This window comes from Phyllostomus discolor, chromosome 9, assembly GCF_004126475.2.
Source record: "Phyllostomus discolor isolate MPI-MPIP mPhyDis1 chromosome 9, mPhyDis1.pri.v3, whole genome shotgun sequence".
In the NCBI taxonomy this organism is placed as follows: domain Eukaryota; kingdom Metazoa; phylum Chordata; class Mammalia; order Chiroptera; family Phyllostomidae; genus Phyllostomus; species Phyllostomus discolor.
The window spans coordinates 42,541,429-42,565,351 of NC_040911.2; the positions used below are offsets into that span (position 1 = coordinate 42,541,429).

Consider the following 23,923-nt stretch of genomic DNA (forward strand, 5'->3'; position numbering starts at 1 on the left):
GTACCTGGTCAACTTTGAGTTGTGGAGATAACACATCCCACACCCAGGAAGTTTGTTCCAACCCATACATTAAGTGACCAGCAAGGCTTAGGTGGGGCCAGGAACAGCAAGTCCAGGCTGTGGTGCAATCAGTCCTGCTTCTTGAGTCACAGAATCCTGTAGACCTCATGGTGTTGGAAAATACTGTGGAGTTCATGTAAGTTCCAGTGAGAGATCCAAGTGGCAGGTGTGTGGGGTCATAGAATAAAGTCATTCCATCAGTGCAGATAAGGGAATACCCTTTGAGAAATACCTCTTGACATGTTATAGGGCCTTGACAGAAGCCTAACATTTGACCATTAAGTGACTGTGCATCTGGAACTTCCCATTGTGACCCACGAAGTCATAGAGACAGACAGACCCAAGAGCAGTCCATCATAAGATGGAAATGGTACATTTAGGATCAATTCAAGCAGGTCTAGAGAACACAAAGAAGCTGCCCAAGTAAGCAGTTAAGACCTTCATGTGACATGCTACAGGTGCACTAGTGCTTCTGCCCCAGTTTTCACCTATGGACATAGAAGTCCCACATAACCTGCTGAAAAAGGAGAAAAATCTCAAGCTTGATTTTATGTGAGTCAGCTTGTATATGAAGTCCAAAGGAAAAATACTTGTAAGTGCCACGCAGCCATATTCAGAAAACTGTGCCAAAGGAAGTTTTTCCTAATAGGCAGAACTGTGAGCAGTGCACCTGGCTGTCCACTTTGTGTAGTAGGAGATGTGGACTGAGTTGAGAATATATACAGATCAAACACAGCGGTGGTGCCTTGGCTGACTCATCAAGGCCTAGAAGGCAAAAAGCTAGAAGATAGGAGACAAAGTTATCAGGGATAGAGCTGTTGGATGAACGTATGTGAGCCGGCACCAAGTTTGAAGATGTTAGTATCACATGTTAACATCCCGCTAGAAAATACCTACTACAGAATAGGCACTAACAAAATTACTTGGCCAGTTAAAGTTAGACAGAACTGGTATGAAGGACACCTGAGGGGAATAGCCATGCTTTCAGAGGCAGGAGCTCTATGTAGGCTCAATAGCAAGGACTCCTGCTTCCCAAAATTGATTCAGTTACTACTACCTGTGAATGTCTACTTTGTCATCAACAGAGACCAACACTGAACCCCTGTCCTTGAAAGAGACCAACTGACCACTGGGTGGCAAACTGAATATATAAGGCTCTGTCCACTCCAGAAAGACTAGTGTTTCATCCTCACAAGGATAGCCACCTATTCTGGGTAAAAGTTTGCCTTTCCTGCCTATACAGCCTCAATCAGTACCACTATCAGGATCTTATGAAATGGTTGACTCACAGGCATGGAATTCCATACATATAACATCTGATCAGTGAAAGAAATATTGGAGTGAACCCATGAGCATGGATCCACTAGCCATATTATATACTAGACTAGACTATACAGAGACCTTCTAGAATGCTAGGACAGCCTTCTAAATGGGCATCTAAAATGCCAACCTACAAAAAACACTCTGAAGTTATAGGGCCCCTCTTTAAGACATAACATATTTATTAAATCAGAGAGCTCTGTATGGAGCTGTGTCCCTAATAGGAAGTCTACATGGAAGTAGGAATTAAGGAGTAGAAGCAAACATTGCTCCCCCTTGTCATCACTCCCAGTGACCCATTGAGGATTTTGTATTTCCCATCCCCCAAGGTCTGCAAGGTTAGTGGTCTGTTCCCATAGTGGACACTTTCTTGCCAAAGGACATAGAAATAGTACTGTTGATTTATTAGTTACAGCTGCCATCAGGACACTTTGGACACTTTGTGTTCAAGGAGTGTCAGGAGAGTAAAGGAGCCACCATCATGGGAGGAACAAATGACCCAGCTCAACAGGAAGAGCTGGAGATCCTTATACAAAATGGGAGCAGAACCAGGTGATTCCCTCAGGCAAATCTTGGTATCTTTTTGCCCCACTGTAACCACGAAGAGATGGTTCAGTTTTGGAGTGCAGCAACCCCAAACTGAGAGGGGAAAATGCTATCACATGTTCAGACCCTTTGAATATGAAGGTTTGAGTCACAGCACCAGGTAAGCCCAAGCGACAGTTGAGGATAAGGAAAATTTCAAATGGACAGTGAAGATGGGAGAGGATGAGTACCAATTATGACCAAGATCAGCCACAGCATCAGAGACTCACATTTTCCCCACTAACTCCACTTTTGCATTTCCTCAGGAAGAAATATACATGAGAACCACAGAGGAGTTGCTGCCCAGGTAAAGTAGATGTGTATAGTGTGAGCAGTGAACTGTAGCAGCTATAAAGATATGCCTCACAGAACACCTGCTACAGGGAACATACTGACTTTGGCTCAAGAACACCCGCCAGCTTTTTTAAAGTCCGACTACCCACCCTACCTTCTCTTCCTCCCCCTTCATTACTTTGGGGCTTGATTGCTCTCCCAGCCTTCCTCGACTGCCTTTCTATTTCCTTTCACACAGCCTTTACTCTTAATAAAATTCCTGCTTGCTTAATCCCATTTTGGCTTCTGCTTCTAGGACTAGGATTAACACAATTAAATTATGGAGATTCTTTATGATGTTGAGTCTCCCTGACAAAAAAAGTATGGTATGTTCTATTTGTGAAGTCGTCTGTTGTTTTTTTAAAGTTTTTTTCATAAAATTCTTGCCTCTTTTTTTTCCTGGGTATTTTTATTGTTGTTGTTATTATTGTAAACAGGTGTTTTCTACTATGCTTTCTCTTTGGTTGTAATTTGTATAAATGAAAGATTGATTTCTATATAGTTATATAACATAACTAATTTATGAATCCTTTATTACTCAATAGTTTTGTTGTTAATGTCAAGTCTCGGGTTTTCCAGTTATGTAGTCATAATACCTGCAAACAGTAATAGTTTATTTATACCTTCCCAATTATTATACCTCCAATTTCCCTCTTTTGTCTAACTGTATTGACCAGTAAATCAAACATAATATTAATTATTTGTAAGAGTAGCTATCCTTGTCTTGTTTCTAACTTTAGTAAAGATGCTTGAAGTAGTCTCCATTAATCACAATACCAGCTTCTGTGCTGAGTTAGATAGGACATTTTAAGAAAGTCATTTTTCCTTAATTTGTTGTTTTTATTTTATTTTGTTGTTGCTATATTTTTGTTGTTTCTGTTTAGTAATGGTTGTTGAATTTTTCAAATGACTTTTAAGCATCTATGACAATGAATATGCCATTCTCTCTGAATATTATCATGTGATTGTTTTTATAACATATAAACGTCCTTGCATTCCTAGAATAAACCTTACTTGATGATGTATTTCTTTTCTTTGTTTTTTCTATATGCTGCTGTATTTTAGGTTATATTTTTGTATTTCTAGTCATAAGTGTGATGGATGGTCTGTTATCAGGTTTTGTAACTGAAAAACAAGTGCTGTTCCAGAACAGCCAGTGGGGTCCTACTGCTTACCACCCATAGACAAAAACTCTGGAGACTGAGTCTGGTGGAAAGGAAAAGGAACCCTTTATTTAAAGTGTGTGTGTGTGTGTGTGTGTGTGTGTGTATAAAATCTTGAAACATCCCAGCCAGGGTACATTCCTGGGTTGCAGGCCATAACCCCCAGCAACCGCACATTGATGTCTCTCTCTCTCTCTCTCCCCCCCGCCCCCGTTCCCTCCCTAAAAATAAAATAAATTTAAAAAATCTTTTTAAAAAATCTTGAAATAATAGCAGGTTTCTGCCTCAAAGCCCATTTCCTTTAAAATACCTCAAAGAAAATCACCCTGCCACCTTCTGCCAGCTCAGTTTGAGTTTGCACCAGGAACCTTTCCTCCCACTTAAAGTACCATCCTTTCGACCCTTTGGAGTCTGTACCTCCAGGCATTCTATTCATGGCAGGCTATCCTCTTTCTGCAGGAGCTGCCTCCAATGGTCTGCTAAGCCCCATCCCACACGTGAGTGTGGTGGGTCCAAGGCCCAGTCTGGGCTGGAGCAGGCAGAGCAGCAGCAATCGTGGGAACCGTCATTGTCAGCTGAAGGTGCACCAGGTGGCTTCCAGGTGGCAGACCCCTGACCTGCAGGGTAGGAACATGGAAGAAAGTGGAACATGATGCTGAGAGGCCCTCACTAGAGGCAGGCTGGTAGCTACAGCTGGTGGGCCCCCCACCCCCAGGAGCTCACAGGCAGTGGACAGATGACCCCGGCTGATGAGGACCCCACTTGAGAGCACCCGGGAGATGGGGGTGGCTGATGCTGATGGCTTCCTTTGGCTTCCCGTGGGGAGGAGGGGCAGGGGCTTGCTGCCTGGCTGCCATACCTCCAGGAAATGCCCCTGCACCCTAGCCCAAGCCCCATCTCCTTCCCTCCTGTCTTACTAGCCTACCACCCACAGGGCTCCTGGCCAGGCAGGTCTTGGAGTGCAGTGGGAGGGGCGCGGAGAATGCACCCGGAGGATATGGCTCTCAGGCTCACATATACAGGATCATGATCCGCCAGCTCTGGACCAGCCAGCCAGGAGAGAGGAGAGCAAAAGCACATGTTTTCCATGCCCATAGATTAAAGACCCCCTCCCAATAATCCCCGGTGATGTAGAAGTAGATGGGGGTTATAAGGTTGCTCCCATCCAATCACCTTCCCAGCTCCAAGCCTCAGCCCTTTGTGTTTAGTTTCTGCTGAGTCACACACGCATGTCCCTTTTGCCTGGGTGATGCACAAATGTGCAGACTTTCCTGCTTTTCAACCCCTCCCCGTTATAATTTCAAAGGAAGACATTAGATGTTTCCTCCTTTTTAAATGTTTTCTGGGAATAACGTTAGGATTAGAATTGCATGCTTTTCAAATTTGGTAGAATTCACCAACAGGGTGTTCTGCTCTCTGTGTATCTCTTTTGACAACTTCACCTATTTCTCTACAGAGTTTCATTAAGTCTCTGTTTTAATCTTTTCTATAGTTCTGGTAAATTATATTATCTTAGATATTTTTCTGTTTAATACAGTTTTTTAAACTGATTAGCACAGAACTGAACAAAGCAGTTAATTGCAATTCCCTTTACTTTCTACATTATGGTTCTTTGCCTTGCATTATATTTTTTGCTATATTTTTTGCTTGCATATTTGCTCTCTTACTGTTTTTCCAAAAACATATAATGTTTCTCTATTGAATTAGTTTTTTAACTTAATACCTCTGTACTTCTGTTTTCTAACTTACTAATTTTTATTTTTTCTTTACTAACACCTTCTGCTTTCCTTTAATTTATTTTGTTTCCCCCCCTAACTTGTTGAATTAGACTCTTAATTCATTTATCTTAATTCTTTTTTTTAATGTAAGTATTGAGACTATGAATTTTTCTCTGAGTTATACTTTAGTATTATTCCACAAATGTTTCTGTTTGTTAGTTTTTTTCAGGTTTATTTAAGCACTTTATTTTGCTTGTACAATGACATGTTGCTGGCTCCTAATGTCCCTACCTGACAATAGAAAATTAAAATTTGTTGTTACTACTTAAAGAATTGAGAATTGTTTACAAAAACTTTACACAACCCTGGTTGGTATAGCTCAGTGGATTGAGCTCGGGCTGCGAACCAGAGTATCGCAGGTTCGATTCCCAGTCAGGGTACATGCCTGAGTTGCAGACCATGACCCCCAGCAACTGCACATTGATGTTTCTCTCTCTCTCTCTATCTCCCTCCCTTCCCTCTCTAAAAATAAATAAATAAAATCTTTAAAAAAACGTTACACAAAGTAAAAGAATGAATAAATTTACAGCTGTAAATGCAAACCATTTTTCCAATTCAAAACAAATAGCAACCCACAATTCTGGCAGGAAAACATCCTAAGAAAGGAAACTGAGTTTGAAGTCTTATACTTTCCAAACACTGTTAGCCTGGCAAGACAGAAATGACAGCTGATTCAAGAACTCCTGCCATCCTCCCAAAGAATCTGGAAGAGTTAGCTTGTACACGTTAATACCATGTAGAGATCAAGAATTTGATGGTCTTGCAGATTCTCAGCAAGCCAATTTCTCTTCCATAAACATGTTCTCTCATCTCAGTCAGGAAGTGACCTAGCTGCATGTACTGAGTTTAAATCAAAGATATATACAAAGTATTAAATGTATACAAAGATTCCTAATTTAAATGTCTCTTGCTTGTTTGTTTTGTTGATTAGGTTCCACTTAAAGAACAAACTGACAGTAACTAGAGAGGATATAGGAGGGGATAATGGGGGGGGAGGGGGAAGGGTTTTCAGGAACATCTATAAAGGACACATGGACAAAACCAAGAGGGTAGAATCAGGGGTGGGATGTAGGGATGGCTGGAGTGGAGGGAAGTGGTGGGGGAAAAATGGAGACAACTGTACTTGAACAACAGTAAAAAATAAATACATAAATAAAATGAGAAAAAATGTGTGCAAAGGTAACATTTAACTTGAATACAACATCAAAATTAGCAACAAATTCTAGAATCCAACTTGTATCAGATAAAAACTTCAAAGACAAATTTCTTTTAAAATGTTTATTCCAGTTTCATGAGACTAGCATGAAGTAGGACAATAGTACACTTCTGATTTAACTCATGCAGCAAATGGTATGCAACTGTTCACAGTCCATTTAGAAGCATTTGTACCCCTGGTTGGTGTGGCTCAGTGGATTGAGCACTGGCCTGTGAATCAAAAGGTTGCTGGTTTGACCCCCTGTCAGGGAACATGCCTGGATTGCAGCCCAGGTCCACACTGGGGGCATGTAAGAGGCAACTGATTGATATTTCTGATGTTTTCTCACACATGGATGTGTCTTTCCTTCCCTTTCTCCCTCCCTTCTCCTCTCTCCGAAAATAAATAAATAAAATCTTTTTTAAAAAGAAGCATTTGCAATGGATAATGGAGGGGCTAAGCTTGTCATATTCCTGCTTGCTGATCCACATCTACTGGAAGATGGACAACAAGCCAGGATGAAGCACCTAATTCACACTGAGTACTTGCATTCAGGAGGAGTGATGATCTTGACCTTCATTGTGCTGAAGGTCAAGGCCATGATTCCCTGCATGCTGTCAAACATGCTAGAGTACATGTTGGTCCCATCAGACAGCACTGTGTTTGCATGCAAGTCCTTCCAGATGTCAATATCACACTTCATGATGGAGTTAAAGATGGTCTTGTGTATGTCACAGGACTCCATACCCAGGAAGGGAGGCTGGATGAGTGCCGTGAACACCAGATGGTGATCACCTGACAGTTGGGCAACTGGTCACTCTCAAGGAGAAGGACTTGGTGGTGGCCTTCTCCTGCTCCAGGTCCAAGGCAACATCGCAGAGCTTCTTGTATCATGCATGATTTTTCATTTGGCTGTGGTGATGAAGCTGTAGGCATGCTCTGTGAGGCTCTTCACAAGGTAGTCCATCAGGTCCTGGGCAACCAGGTCTGGATGCAGGATGTTGTAAAGAAGGATAGACCTCATAGATGGTGCCATGTGAATGACTCCATCCCTAGGCTCCATTATAAAGCCAGTGATGCAGCCAGAGGCAGAAAGATATAGCAAGGCCTAGATGGCCACACACATGGCCCAGGTGTTGAGGTTTTCAAACAGAATCTGAGTTCATATTGTCTCTGTTGGCATTGGGGAGCCTCAGTCAGCAGCACCAAGTGCTCCTCAGGGAGGGGCCACATGTAGCTCATTATAGAAGGTGTGGTGCCAGATCTTCCCAAGGTCACTCTAGTTGATGACTATGCCATGCTGAGGTACCTCAGGGTCAGCATGCCACACTTGCTCTGGAATTTTTGCACCCACCCCAGCCCACCATGACACCTTGGGCAACCCAACAATGGAAGGGAACACAGCTTGGGAGTGATCATTTCCAGCAAAGCCAGCTTTACACATGCCAAAGCCATTGTCAATGATGAGCTCAGCAATTTCTTCTTGCATTGTGATAGAGGAGAGTGGGAGCTGAGAAACAAGGAAGCTGAGCCACAGGAGCACATGGACTTCACGAGTTTTTACATACTGTGTTTTTATTGTCTACAATTTCATTTAATGGTTTCCCCCTTTTCTAAATTTTGTTTAAAATAGTTTTTAATTTTGCACATAGAAAGAATTTTGTCCCCCTAATTTTACTAATTTCTGTTATACTGCATTGTAATCAAAGAATGCTATCTTTACTCTTTACTGTTTGGGTGTTGCTGAGGTTTTTCTTTATGGCTTAATGGTTTTTGTGAGTGTTCATGTATTTAGGACATACAATTTGATATATTAATCAGGTCTACCTTATCAACTACATTACTAAGGTTTCCATAATTTACTTTTTATTTATTTATTTTTAATTATATTTTATTGATTATGCTATTACAGTTGTCCCGATTTTTCCCCCTTTGCCCTCCTCCACCCAATGCCCCTTCCTCCCTCAGACAATTCCCACACCATTGTCCATGTCCATGGGTCAACGTGTATAAGTTCTTTGGATACTCCATTTCCTATACTGTACTTTATATTCCCATGTCTATTCTCTTACTACCTATTTGTACTTCTTAAACCCTTCACCTCTTCACCCTTTCTCCTCCTCCCTCCTCCCATCTAGCAACCTTCCAGTAACTAACTTTTTTACGCTTGCTTTTAAGAGTCTCTTTTTCTCTTTAATCTTTGGCCTTTTAATTATGATGTATCTTGGAGTGGGCCTCTTTGCATCCATGATAATTGGGACTCTGTGCTTCCTGGACTTGCATGTCTATTTCCTTCCCCAAATTAGGGAAGTTTTCTTTCGCTATTTTTTCAGATAGAGTTCCAATTTCTTGCTCTTTCTCTTCTCCTTCTGGCACCCCTATGAGCCAAATGTTGGACCTCTTAAGTTCCTTCCAGAGGCTGTTTATACTACCCTCATTTTTTAAATTATTTTTTCTTCTTGTTCTGCATGGTTGTTTTTTGCTTTCTTATGTTGCAAATCACTGATCTGATTCTTGGCCTCATCAATTGTACTGTTGTTTCCCCGTAAATTGTTCTTTATTTCAATTAGTGAATCCTTTGTTTCTGACTGGGTTTTTTTTTTATGCTGTTGAGGTCCTCATTAATTTCCTTGAGTATCTTTATAAACATTTTTTGAACTCTGTATCTGAGAGATTGCTTATCTTCATTTCATTTAGCTCTTTTTCTGGAGTTTTTATCTGTTCCTTCATTTGGTCCATGTGTCGTTGTCTCCTTTTTTGACCACCTCTCTGTGTTTGTTTCTATGTATTAGGTAGAGCTGCTTTGACTCCATGTCTTGGTAGTGTGGCCTAAGGTAGTGGATGTCCTACAGGGTCCAGTGGCACAGCCTCCCTTATCACCCAAGCTGGGTACTTAAGGTGTGCCCTCCATGTGGGCTGAGTACACCTTGCCAACAGCCTTGGTTGCTATTGGCAGATCAATGGCAGGGATTTACCCAGGACAGTCAGCTGCAAGGACTGTCTGTGACCGCTGACCACTAACTTCCTCCCTCTGTGGAGGATCAGCTGTGCAGGGTCAGGTTGGTGGTTCTCCAAAATGGTTTGTAGCTGTCCACTAGGTGCATTGGCCCTGGGGTTTCCGGGATGGTGCAGGCCAAGATCAGCCCCTACCTGTATTTTGCCAACAGCACCCCACCTGGGCTGTAATGCCATCTGAGATGGCTGCTACTTGCACTAGACTTGGAGATTCCCAGGTCTAGCCAAGCTGTGACTCTAATCTGTCTGCTTCTAGGGCCCACTGAAGCCAGCTGTTGCTTGTTTGATGGAATTTAGGAGCTGATACCAGACATTCTTATGGAAAAGTAGCTTGGGTGGGCCTGTAAGTTGGGTGGGGTGGAGCCTCTGTGGATCTCTAAGGTGGGTCACACAGTGTTAGCCAGATTGATGGCATCTTAGATATGGCACAAGCCTGCCAGCTCTGTAGAGGAAAGGCTCAGCAAAGGGACATGGCCTCTGCTTGCCCCTAAGCCAGACACTTCTGTCTCTCCCCGTATACCACTGGTGTGCTTCAAAATGCCACCCTGGCAATGGAGCGTAGAGGGAGCCAGTCTTGGCAGGTGAGTCCATGTGTGGATTCCCCAAGAGGAACTGCTTAGGATTCCAGCAGCCTCCTCCACCTACTCAATCCCTGATGCTTTTTGCAGCCAGAAGTTGTGGGGACTTATCTTTCTGGCACTGGAATCCTGGGCTGGGGGGCCTGGTGTGGGTCTGGGACTCCTCACTTCTGAGATATCCCTCCCAGATTTTTATCCATGTGGGTGTGGGAGCAGACCGTGCCATGTTCACACCCCTCCTACCAGTCTGGATGGACGTGGTTTCTTCAATTCTGTAGTTGTCAGACTTCCATTCAACTCAACTCCTGAGTGATGCCTGTTCTACATTTTGGTTGTAATTTTGATGTGGTTGTGAGAAGAGATGAGCCATGTCTGCCTACGTTGCCATCTTGACCGGAAGCCTCAACTTATGTATTAACTTGTTCTCTTATGAGAGAAACAGAAAAGTTAAGTAATTTTACTGAATTAGCAACAGTACATGGTAAAGTTCTTTAAGAAATGGCAAAACAGAATTTAGGCAGTGTCACTTCAGAACCTCTTAACTATTTATAGTGTACTGAATTTCATGGGGGTTCATTAGATTTTTCTCTGTGTGGCATCACTTGGTTGTCAAACCATTCAGTAGGAGAAAGAGAGATCTCCCAGGGAAGCAACTTGAATTTGATAAAAAGTTTGTGAAGACACAGGATTTTGTGTAGCAATTTAGGAAGATATCCAGGAAGTTAAGTGATTCTCTCAGGAACTGAGTACTTGCACAAAATGTAAAAAGACCAGAAAAAAAGGAACCACAAACTGTGTGGAGTATTGGTCAGTGAAGTTCCCAAGGATGTGGTCTACTTAGCAAGGATGCTGTGTGTTGGGGCAAGGAGGGTATAGTTACATCTGGGATGATAAATGGCTAATATCAAGCAACTAAGTAAGTGAAGATCAGGCTACACCACCAATCTGTAAGATGGTTATGACAATGGAATGGTTTATGGCTGTCAGACCTTCCAAGCTCTGATTGGGGAGGAAGATATCACTTGCAGGAGACTCCACCAGCCAGGTAATTGCAGGGGAATGCCCCTGAGCTGTTTTGCCTCTGAAGGGAAGTGACACCTCCATTGCGGTGGAGGGTGGGGCAATTTGTGCCTCTGGCTTGTATGTCTTTCATCTCCTCAGAAAGGAGAAAGACGTCTGTACTGAAGAAGCTAGTCTGTTCACTACCCGGAAATGAGTCCATCTTAGGGAAATGTTTAGGTATTATGTTTAAAAAAGGATACAAACCAGAGTAGTATTCTGCATTAAAAAAAATTACTGTCTGTATATCTTTTGGCCTCAGATGTAGAAAGGGTGTCTGTTCTCTGCAGCTTAGAGAAAAAGATAGTTGTTCTGGCCCTTAGGAGAATATTCTTAGGTACTTCACTCACAAGGATGGAGAATCCAAAACTTTATCAATATGCTGGGAGAGAAATGGAATGGTTGTAAAACTGATCCCTGGGTATCTGACAGCTTTGGAGTGGAGAAGATGAGTATGTTGGACATAAAAGGAATTATAGATTTGCTCTCAAACCCCCACGCTTCACATCCTGGAAGAAGCTATGAAGAGGTGAAACAGCTGGTTGTTTGAAGCTGTCCATTCTCAGGTGAGCAAGGAAAGATGTGGAATTGAATCAGGTCAGAAATAAAGCTGGCCATGGAGAGGGGAAAAGGCTGGAGTGGTTGGGATACATCAAGCAGGAAAACTCTGGTAAGCAAGGAGTAGATACTGAGGGCACTGTCAACCAGTGGTTGTTGGTGCCAATTCAGCACTAACAGAAATCCCTGTTTTAGTGTGTGGCGAAGAAGAAGGAAAATTTATTCAATGCAAAACAGATCAATTGTGATGCAATAAGGTATGAAAACAGCAAGTCAGTGAGGCAGCCCCAGGGAGACTCAGCCCTGGGGCCAAGCCCCTCTTAGCTAGACTGCTCTGCTCCGCTCCTCACTAGTCTATTCTGCTCTGCTTGGTGCCAATCTGCTTTGCCTTGCATTAGTCTGCTCTGCACTGATCTGCTCAGTTCTTTGCCAGCCTGCTCTGCCCGCACTGGTCTGCTCCACTCTGCTCCAGCTAGACAAGTTCAGTGCCTAACCAAAGAAAAGGCCACCAGGCCACACCTATAGAAAGAAGTTTAGAACTTGCTGTGAAGAATAACTAGTTCTTGGTTGTCTCAGAAGGACAAAGCAGCTTTGGGCTTGTGCTGGTTGGTTCTAAGAATAGATGACTTGTTAGTGTTTTTGCAACTACAGTACAGCCTTAATTATGTTTGGTCAGAAACATTGTGCTGTTACTTATCAGCATCCTGTTGAAAACATTGTTTATCACAGTCCGACCACTAGCAGAGCTGCTTTACACTTTCTCAGGCTGTAATTAGAGTTGAATGGAAGGTCCTAGTTGGGGAAAGTAATTTGGCTGGCTACAAAGCCACGGTAAGCCTTAGTAGGGTTATGACTCTAGAGGAACATTACGGGAAAATTCAACTAAATGACATGGAAATGAGGAATATAACTTGCATAGAAGTAGGACAATGCTCAGCAGTTGAAATGTCTGAGGTAAACCTTTCCTCGATACCCAGAGGCTGCTCCCTGCACTTCCATGGGTACTGTATGTTGTAAGAAGATTGAGGTACGTGGGGAGACAACACAAAATTATACTGAATATAAGATACCATGGCCCTGGCTGGTGTGGCTCAGTGGATTGAGTGCCAGCCTGTGAACCAAAAAGTCACCGGTTTGATTTTCAGTGAGGGCACTTGCCTGGGTTGTCGGCCAGGTGCCCAGTTGGGTGTGTGCAAGAGGCAACTAATCAATGTATCTCTTGCATATTGATGTTTCTCTCCTTCTCTTTCTCCCTTACTTCCCCTCTCTCTAAAAATAAATAAATTAAATTAAAAAAATGATACTATGCACTTCCCCTTCCTGTTGTGGTTGTCTTTGAGCTATATACTACCTTGAGGAATTTGGCTTTAAGTTGCAAGCATTTTTTCCTCTTAATACTAGTGAAGTTGGACACACAATTTAGTTTAAACTTCTCCGTGTTCTGAAAAAGTAATATGGTTGGACAGACCTAGTTTTGTAGTGTAAAGCAAAAATGTTCTCTAAAATGGAAAGGGTTGAGATACTGTGAATTTAAAAATCTAAAATGTTCATGGAACCTATAAAGTACCGTTTGTGTATGTGTACTTGTGACTCTGCTCAATATCTTTCTTCTTCTTTGAGAAGCCTTTTTTTTTTTTAGATTTAGGTCAGAGGAACAGGAGGAGGGACACACCCAACAGCTGTAGAAACAGGAAATACCTATTCACAATCTGAATAACAAAAACATGTATATTGAGACTATTTGTGCATATTTTGGGAATGTGGACACTTGGTTCACTTTGTGAGATGTATACAGTGTGATTTAGGTGGTTTTACCCATGCAAACTTAATTGTTTCCTTTGGAGAGTATTTCTTTGCTAGATCACATTCCAGAAGTTATCAGGAACTAAATCCCATAGGACAGCAAGGGGGGAAATTACAGGAGCAATGTTCCTCTCAAGCTGGAAAAGGGTCAGTGAAGAGGGACTGGCTGGGCTTGGCAAATGTCTACTTGAATCGAACTATTGATGAGAGTATTTAGAACCAAAAAATATAGACTTTGAGGAAAGTGAAAAATGAAAACTGTCCTTGTTTTTCATAATTTATATGGTTATATAAACATAAATGAACTACTTGCTATAATATCTGTATATCTCTTGTAGTGACACTACATTCTAAGTTTATAATAGGCCAACTTCCGTGTGAGGGGAGGATGAGCAGTATCCAGTTTTCAGGGAAGATCTTAGTTTTCTTTCAAGCAAGGGAAACTTATATAGCAAATAGAAACTTAGTCCATGGGAGAATTTGTATTTCTCTCTGGGCTTTGTTCGGGGACTCTCTTTGAAGTAAGGTAGACATGTTTGCATGACTACTGATTATTAGGGGAAGATGATCTCTGCCCAAATGAGAGTTATAAGCTGCAAATGACCCAGCTGTATTTTTGTAAATCAAACTATATATTCCTTGCTATATTCACATATTTTTGTCCCCCTTGGTCCAGTGTTTCTTAAAATGTAGTTTATGGACAGCTTCTATTAAAGTCGCCTGGAAATTGCTAAAAAATAAAATTTCCTCATCCTGAACTTGACTGATTCAAAATATAGGCATGGAACCTAGGGGTCCCCATTTTAAACACTCCTCAGTCTGAACACCCCAGCAGGATCTCAACTGTGCTGCTAGGAATTAAGGAGGGGTTCTGATTTCATAAAGGCCACAGAGTCTTAATGAGGGATGTGGTAGTGGCAACAACAGAAATCCCAATCGAAAGGCTGGAGCTTCAAAGCCTAGCTATTCTTCAGAGCCTGTGTATAAATTCTCCCTCTATTGTCAATTGTGGGGCCTTTAGTCTGTTATTGTAGGAAATAGTGATTTCCTGTAGGCTTTGATTCTGGAGAAGCCTAGAAATACCTTATCCATTACTAGTCACCAGCTAAAGGCTGAGGCTTCTAAGCTGGGCTGCTATTAAATCCTTAAAAAGGTGATATCTTTCAGCCAGGCAATATCTTTCTGTGAGTAGGGTCTCCCTTAGATGTTCAGTTTCATTTTCTCCAAATCCTACAATGGCTTCTTATCAATGTTTTATTTGGAGCCGGAGTCAAACATTAGAAAGTACTGGCCCGCCTGCTGTGTGGCCTCACAGGGCCTCTGGTGCACTTTCGTAATCACAGAAGACTGATGAGAGCCCCAATAACAGTGAATACTTCCTCCTTCAGTACTTCCTCATTCCCCCGAGTCTGCTGTGCCCAACCCACCACACGCTTACATACTGTCACTGCTCTCTTTCCTGCCACCTTCCCTTCTGCATGCTTTATTCAGTTACTGATCTCCTATAGAAGCAAAACTGACACTTCGTTCTTTTTCAGTTTATTTAAGCACATCACATACTGTAGCTAAGGACAAAATAACTACTTTGCACTCTTAGACATGGCACTCTCTTCTTTGAGCTATAATAGTAGACTCATCCGACTGATTCTGCTTCCAGAATAATAAACTCAAGAAAAGTTCCTGTAAGTTTGAACTCTGTAAACAGTGTCATCCCTGATTTTTGTTTTACCAATGTCTGAAGATATGAATAATCTTTGTAAATATGATAGTTGTATGAGAAGGTAGGGGTTTTTTTCCCCGCCATGAACAGACTAATATAAACTTGGTATCCTTGATAATTTTGCCTTTCTTCTCCTTTAAATATTTGTGTTTTGAATGTGGTAAGCCAGTCTTTCTGGGTTCTTCAGAAAGAAGTCTGACGCCCTTGCCCTAATGACACATAAATATTGTGTATCCTTTCCTAAATGCAACAGTCTCTTGAGCATTTTTTTGGTGTTCCCTTTTAGGTCTTTGTAATGTGCCTTCCAGATCTCCTTCCACTGCAGGAAAATCACTTATGTCTCTCCCCACCTCAGTAAAAGCCTTTTCATTTAACCACTGGCCTAAACACAAAACCTGGGGGTCATCTTTGATTCCTACCTCTCCTCATTCCTTTTCTTACCTCCTAAAAGTCTCTCATATCAGTCCCTAACACAACCATAACCTCTTTTATTCATTCATTCATTTATTTAGGTATGAGAGTTTTTATTTAATCTGTTGCTTTTTTGAAAACATCTTTATTGAGATATAATTCGCCCATTTAATGTGTACAATTCAATGGTTTCATGTATATTCACAGAGTTATGCAACATCACCACACTCTAATTTTAGATTTTTTTATCACCTCTAAAAGACCCTTTAGCAGTTAACCATAATCTCTTAATTGGGTTTCTGCAACAGCCTCCAACTAGTTGTTAGTTGTTACGCTGTTACTTGTGATCCATTCTCCAGGTTACAGTCAGGGAGAACTTTCTAAAGTATAAATCTAAGTGTGCCCCATCCTAGGCTGAAAATTTTCAAAAGTTCTTACTCCCACTGTTTTTCTCAAATAGTACAAAATCTTTAAGGTAACTCCAGGGCCTGTAGTGCCTAACGTCTTTCTTAATTCAGGGAAAACAGTATTTTAGAATCACCTGGAGATGATGATGGACTTCAGAAAACTGATGAGCCCTATGCAAAGTTGAAATGTACTTGGACATTTCTCCTCATGAAGAGATGATGCTCAACTGCATTAGCTTTTCCAAGATCAGAATATCTGAAAAAGCAGTTTAATTATATATAGTTTAACAATTTTATTGTTTTGCATTATTTATATGTTCATTTTATCTGTAGAGTGAGAAACACAATAATACTTTCAGAGTTTAAGGTTTCTAAAGCCCATTCTGGCTCAGGAACTGTAGGGCAGGGAGAGGCAGCCCAGGACCAGAAAGTCTTACTTGGGACAATAAGGTCTAAATTGAGCCCAGTTAAACTAACTGGGGTGGGGTGGGGGATGGAATTGGTAAAGAAGAAAAGAAGGATCATGGAAGGAGCAGAATGAAGCCTATTGGAAGGAGGAGTGGAATGTCAATACCACAGCAAGTCTAGCCTTTGTTTCCTGGGCCACTTGCTCTTGGGAGGATGGAAGGTGGGTGGTGCTTTTTCTTGTCCATCTTTGAAAACCCAGAACCTAGCACACAACAGAAATATGACTGGGAACAAACGCTTAATGGATTAGCAAATATATGAATGAATAATTCTAATGAAGCTCCACAGATACTTATGTTTCTGTGTCTCTTTTATTCATCTCTGCTTAATTCATCTTGTGCTCAGTGCCTGTTGAATTGCCCTTAGCTGCATATCTTAGATAGGGATTTGGTTTGGCACTTAAGAGCACAAGTTCGTAGTCCTAGTTCAGTTTTCTTGTTCCTAATACCATGTTGCCTCTCTAATGCTGTACAAGTACTATAATATGCTCCTCAGTGCTCTTAGTGTTTCTCAGAGGTTCACAAACCACAAGTTTCTTTTCTGATAATCAGTTTCATTTCTTTTTAACCATACCTCTTATTGGTAAGTAGCATGTTTTTCAAGCAGTGAGTTTCAAGTATTCAAACCCATCACCCTTGTATTTTAGATAACCATTGATGCTTTATCTAATTTGCTTAAACAAATTAAAAAGTGTATACTTTTTAATGGTCTGCCATGGTCTCAATGGTAATAGATTCCATCTGAAGTAGAGCCCGGTATATTTGTCAATATAGCACTTTGCCTCCAACTTCTAATTGATCTAAAGGTCTATAAAAGGGGAAACTTTCAGAAAAACAACTGACTTTACTCAAGTTTCAAACACTACTAACATATATTAGAATCCTTTTTAATCCTCACCCAAGGACATTTTTTTCATTGCTTTCCAGAGATAGAGAAAGGGAGAAAAAGAAACATCAATGAGAGAGAAGCATCAATTGGTTGCCTCCCATGCATGCCCAGACCAGGGATCATACATGCCAGGACTAGGAATCATACGTGCTCTGGACCAAGGATGGAACCCACAACCTAGGTATGTGTCCTGACCAGGAATCGAACCTGCAATCATTTGGTTACAGGACAGTGCTCTAACCAACTGAGACATACTGGCCAGGGCAAGCATTTATTATGAGTTAGATTTATGGACTTACCAGACTATAGTAAGTTTTTAAAACAATGAAACACTTTAATATTTCAGCGCTAAACTCTACAGTTTTAGAGAATCTCAAGGAAATCTGATACTTGTGAATAGACAGAGGTTATATGGAGAATAAAATTAATAGAATAATGGCTCAGTTCACAATACTATATGACCTCTAAATGAACTCATCTGTAGTATATAAGTGTTCAGGCTTTGGAACCAAACAAATTTGGATTTTAATCTTAGCTCTGTCAGTTAATAGCCATATGACCTTGGACAAGTGATTTATCCTATATGTCTCAGTTCCTCACTTCTAGTGTAGGAATAATATCCATCTAGCAGAAGTAATTGAAATAAGTTCTTCAATCACCCAATGAATGATAGTTATTATTATGATAATATTCATGTTAAGAATATCAATGCTTAGTGTATTATTCAGGGTTTTTATTTTTTATTTTTATATTTTTCCTCACCTGAGGACATTTTTTTTCATTGAATTTTAGAGAGAGAAGGAAGATTGAGAGAGAAGGGAAAGGAGGGAAAAAGAGAGGGAGAGAAACACCAATGTGAGAAAGAAACATGGATTGGTTGCCTTTTTGTACTGTCCAAACATGCCCATCCAGACCTGGACCTGGGACAGAACCCACAACCCAGGCATGTGACCTGATGAGGAATCGAACCTGCAACCTTTTAGTTTGCAGGACAACACCCATTCAAGAAACCACACCCACCAGGGCTCATTTGGGGTTTTTAGATACAAGGAAAAGAAACTATCTCTGGTTCTTTTGAAAGCAGAAATAGTATATTTGACTAGGACACCATGTAACATTTGGATTATCTGGTAGATTGGCAAACCTCTTAATTTAAGAGAATTAAGAGTAATTCTCTTAAAAATGACAGACCATATCACACCTCTTCTCAAAGTCTTCCAATACTTCCCATTCATTTAGACTGAATGTCAATTACACAGTGACCTATGAGGTCCTTGCCATTAGTCCTTGTTTTCCTCATTTGTCTCTCTGTTCTCATCCTCTATTTCTATCACGGTGCCAAACATGCTCAACATTCAGTGTCTTTACACTTGTTTTTTCCCCTCTAAGAACATTTGTCTCACAGTTTTTTACAACTTGCTCCTTTACTTCCTTCAGCTTCCTGCTCAGATATTGCGCTATCAGAAAATGTTCTCTGGCCACTATACAAAATTGCCCTCTGGCTCCCATCCTTTTAGATTTTTCTTCACAGCACATTAATCATCACCTGACATTCTGTATATCTAATTGCTAAATTGTTTCTGTCTCTTTCTCTAAATGTGAGAAGATAGGGACTGATTTGCATCTTACCATCTAATTGTCACACAATAATATTTGATGAATGAATGTATGATAATAGATCTTTAATAACTATCACTTTATCATTTAAATAAGGTATAATCTATACATAATGATGCTTGCACAAAATGATGTCCTTCCTTAATACTCTTGCCACAGTTATATTTTTAGAACACATCTAATTATGCCACTCACACGCATAAAATTTTTCTATTGCTCCTGACTGCCACTAGTCATGCTTCTTGATAAAGTATCATGTAATTCTAGGTGAGAGGGTCAATTCTACTTTTAGGATATTGGAGGAGAAAATTTCCAAAAGAGGACTTTTGGCACATGTGTGTATATACTCTGTAAAAAGCCAAGAAAGTAGAGGACTTGAACTTTTCAGTGTTTTATTTACATAGAGAAATATACCCTCATACAACTATAGTAGAACCCTGAAAGAATTATGCAAGGCAATGTTTCTAGAAATGAAGAGCTCCTAGACTTCTATGAATACATACACAGACTTCACTTTCAAACTACTATTTCTAGTGTCAAAATGATTTCTATTATATATCTCTTATTGTTTTAAGATTCAATTCTTTAACAATTATATGTGATTTTTTAAAAATAGCTGCATTCATTCAGGTTTCTCCAACTCCATATGACAACCACTGTTTTAAAATAAAGGCTAAATAATTAGTCAACATGCAGCTATTATCCTGTGTTTCAAAATAACTGATCAGGATTTTAGCCTCTGCTCTAAAACTGTTTCTTAAGCTTGGAGAGTCACTAAAAATCTTTAGGGTTTTTAAAAAATTTTGAAGAGTTGACATTAGATATTCTCTACCATTGCTACAGAGACTACAAATAAGTTTTAACCTCCTTGAGTTTAGGTTTCTTGGTTGCCCATTTCACAATTGTATTAATTTTACCTTGCAGGACACCAATGCACACAGTAGATGTATAATAATTATATGTTCAGCTAAATTATTAAATAGCCCCCTATATTTAACACAGACCTAGCTTCTAATGGTTGATCAATAAATATTTGTTGAGGGAATTAAAGTACCTGAAAGGAGCCTAGAAGGATGGAACAACCACCTATCTTCATTCACCAACATGAAGATCAAGTGTTATATTCTCAACTGAGTTGACTTATGCTAATTAAAATAGTAAATTTCCCAAGAATTTAATTTTTTTCTACCTCAACTAGAAAACACTTACCACAAAAATGGTCAAGTTAACAAATACACATCTTTGAGGTCTTTTTAATTCTTTCTGGGTTAGTGCACAACATGGTGGCCTGGAAGACAGAAAGTGTGCATTTGGGCATCAAATAGTTTTATTGCAAAGAACAGTGTGATAATTACATAACCTTCACCTATAATTTACAAAGTGAAACAAAAGTAGGTTTCCAGTTTTTATATAAAAAATAATAAAGTAATTAATAAATAACAATGCAAGAATAAACTCTGCGTTTTTCATACTCACACTGTAAACCTACTTTTGCCCAACCCCTTATATCCAGTTCCTTATTAAGCTCTGAGTTTTGCTATTATGGAAATGTAGTAAACCACATCTCAAGTGTCTCATAAGTGAGAAAACACTGAGCAAAAAAGAGAAGGAAGTCATTGTTCTTGCAGTGACACTTAACAACTAACTATGTTAAAAAAAAAAAAGAAAACAACTACATTACACTCCTGAAGACTAAGATGGGGTGGTTTGCTTCATTGACTATCAAGTTAGATAATTGGAAGAGTAAGGCAGTGCAATATTAGCAGAGAGAAAAAAATTAACCAGTACAACAGACTATAAAACCCATGAACAGAAGCATGCCTCTATGGAAACAGAGTATGAAAAAGTTACAAAAAAAAAAACTTTGCAGGGACAAAATGGACTGACTATTCAATAAATGATGCTCAGATAATTAATTATTTAATTTTAAAATTGGATTCTTTTTGAGTATCATACATAAAAAATCAATTCCATACATATTAAAGATTTAAACTTTAAAAATGGAAAAAAATAAATTTTAAGAATAAAATTTGAGCCTTGGCTGGTGTTGGCTCAATGGATTGAGCACCAGCCTGCAAACCAAATGGTCACTGGTTCAATTCCCAGTCAGGGTACATACCAGGGTTGTAGGCCAGGTCCCCAGTTGGAGGTGCTCTAGGGGCAATCACACATTGATATTTCTCTCCCTTTCTTTCTCCTTCCACCCCCCCTCTCTAAAAATAAATAAATAAAATCTTTTTAGGAAAAGAATAAAATTTGAGAAAACTTCAATAGTCTTGACATTTTTAGAGACAAACCATAATGGAAATTATTGAATAATTCAACTGTATTAATATCAAGTATTACTTTTTATTAAAAGATCTCAAAAAGACAGGAAAAATACAAGTTACAGACTAAAGAACAATGTTAACATATATGACCAACCAATATTTAGTAGCCATAACTTATAGAGAATTCCTATGAATCAAATAAATAGAAATAATTAAATAAACCCATCAAAAAAATGGGCACAGAGCATGAATAGGGATTTCACCTAAGAGGGAACACAATTATGAAATAAACATATAGAAAGATGTTCAATCTCATTTATAAGAAGGGAAATGCACATTAAAATTACAACGAGACACTATTTCACATCCACCAGATTGACAAAAATTTTTAAAGGAAACTCCTAAGTGTGCACAAGGAAATGGAACAGCAGTAACTTTTCTATACTGCTCAGAAATAATTTGGCATTATACGCTATGACAACTGACATGTACCCTGTGCAATATGTCCATTGCATAAGAACATCAAGATACAAGGCAAATATTCAGTGTGGTGTTAGCCAGAGACAAAGGAGGCTGGGGGTAGGTGGAGGTTGGCAAAGGGTGGGGGGAAATGGAGGTGGAAAAAGACTTTGCTTGGGGCCATAGGTGCACAATGCGGTGTGCAGATGATGTTTGTTGAGTTGTACACTTGAAAACTGTATGATTTTATATAGTAATGTCACCCCAATACATTCAATTAAAAAAAGAAAAAACATACAAGAAGTCCAAATCCTAAAAATAATTGAAATGTCCCTTCTTAGGGTAATAGAAAAATTGTGGTGTATTTACATCCAGAAATATTATATAGCAATAAAAAAGAATGATATAGTTATATGCATTAACATGAATGAATCTCACAAATATTCTTGGCAAAAAAATAATTGCAGAAGAATGCAGAAATGTATATGTGGCATTGCAATTTATAATATAAAAATTATGTTTGGTCTCCATCAACTTTTCTTGACACAAAGTCCACAAACCCCTTAAATTTCTTAAGTGGTAAGAAGCACCTTTCAACCACATCTGAGTTTATGTTAATGAGGGAATTTTTGGAAAGCTTCCAAGATAGGGGCTGGTTGCCAGGAGAACCAACTAGGCTTAGAGGGTTGGAACTTTCAGTCTGGTCCCACCTTCACCTTGTTGGAAAGAAGAGGAACTGGAGGTTGAATAAGGTATCAATAGCCAATGATTTTATCAATTGCACCTATCTAATGAAGCCTCTATAAAAACCTGAAAGTTCAGGGTTCAGAGAGCTTCTGGGCTGGTAAACACATGGAGGTTCTGGGAAAGTGGAGAGCCTAAGAGAGAGCATGGAAAGGTCCATGACCCATCCCCCATACCTGGTCTTATGCACTTCTATCATCTAACTGTTCCTGAGTTATATCCTTTTGTTGAAGAAAAACCACAGGTCTAAAATGGCATCACTCATGCTAAAAGTCTATGTTACCAAACCTGGATCTAATTAGTATTTGTTATAATTGCAGTTTTCAAAGTCTCCCAGAAATATAATCAACCAGCCTGGAATTTTCTGATCAACACCACTGAGGTAATCTGTTTTCTCCATCACACGCCCTCCATCACAGAAAGACATCTGGTCCCAAAATAATCATTTCTTGAACAAACTAAATGAACAAACAAAATTGAAACAGACATAGATACAGAAAACAGACAGATGGTTGCCAGAGAAGAGGGGTGTTGAAGAACTGGGTGAAAAAGGTGAAGGAATTAAGAAGTACAAATTGGTAGTTACAAAATAGTCACAGGGATGTAAAGTACAGCACAGAGACTATAATCAATAATATTGTAATAACTATGTATGGTGTCAGGTGGGTAATAGGAATATCAGGGGGAACACTATTTAAAGTATATGATTGTTTAACCACTATGTTGTACAACTGAAATGAATACATGATAATGCTGAATACAAACTGTAACTTAAAAATAAATTTTAAAATGTTTAATAAAAATAAATAATTCTTTTCTTTTGTTAATAGCTCCCATCCCATACCTTTCTTCCTATAAAAACCTCCCATTTTGTTCAACCCTTTGGAATATCCCTCTAGCTGCTACATGGGATACAGCCCAATTCATGGATCATTTACTAAAATTTAGAACTTCAACTTTACTTGGTTGAATTTTGTTTTTTAATACTTTTGTAATAAACTTATAATCTATCAAGTAAACTGTTTTTCTGAGTCCTGTGAGCTGCTGTAACAAATTAATTGAACCTGCAGAGTAGATCATGAGAACCTCTGATTTATAACCATTAGGTCAGAAGCACAGGTAACAGCCTGGACTTGCAATTGGAAATCTGAAGTGGGGAAGGGGGACATGACACTTCCTCTACATGGAAAGTATCAGAATTGACTTAAACTATAAGACCTCCAGTTGGTGTCATAGAATTGCTTGATGTGTGGAGAACCCACACATCTGGTGTCAGAAGTGGTGTTGTAGTAGAATATTGAGAATAGAGGAGATGCACAGTATAAGTATGTTGCTTTTCCTTTAAAGTATATACATTAAAAAACTTTTAAAATCCAAATAATCTATTATAAACAGAAATAAAAATTCTTACACATTTCAGGAGAGAGATTACCTCAGTAGTGGAAAGATGGCAGTTTGGGAAGGGCTTTCAAAGTTTTAGGAATGTTCTTTT

At 39.6% G+C, this 23,923-nt stretch overlaps 1 pseudogene; it reads right to left on the reverse strand.

Moving 5' to 3' along the window:
* Positions 1 to 6,570: 6,570 nt before the first annotated feature.
* On the reverse strand, positions 6,571 to 7,923 carry LOC114506800 (annotated as a pseudogene).
* Positions 7,924 to 23,923: the final 16,000 nt, after the last annotated feature.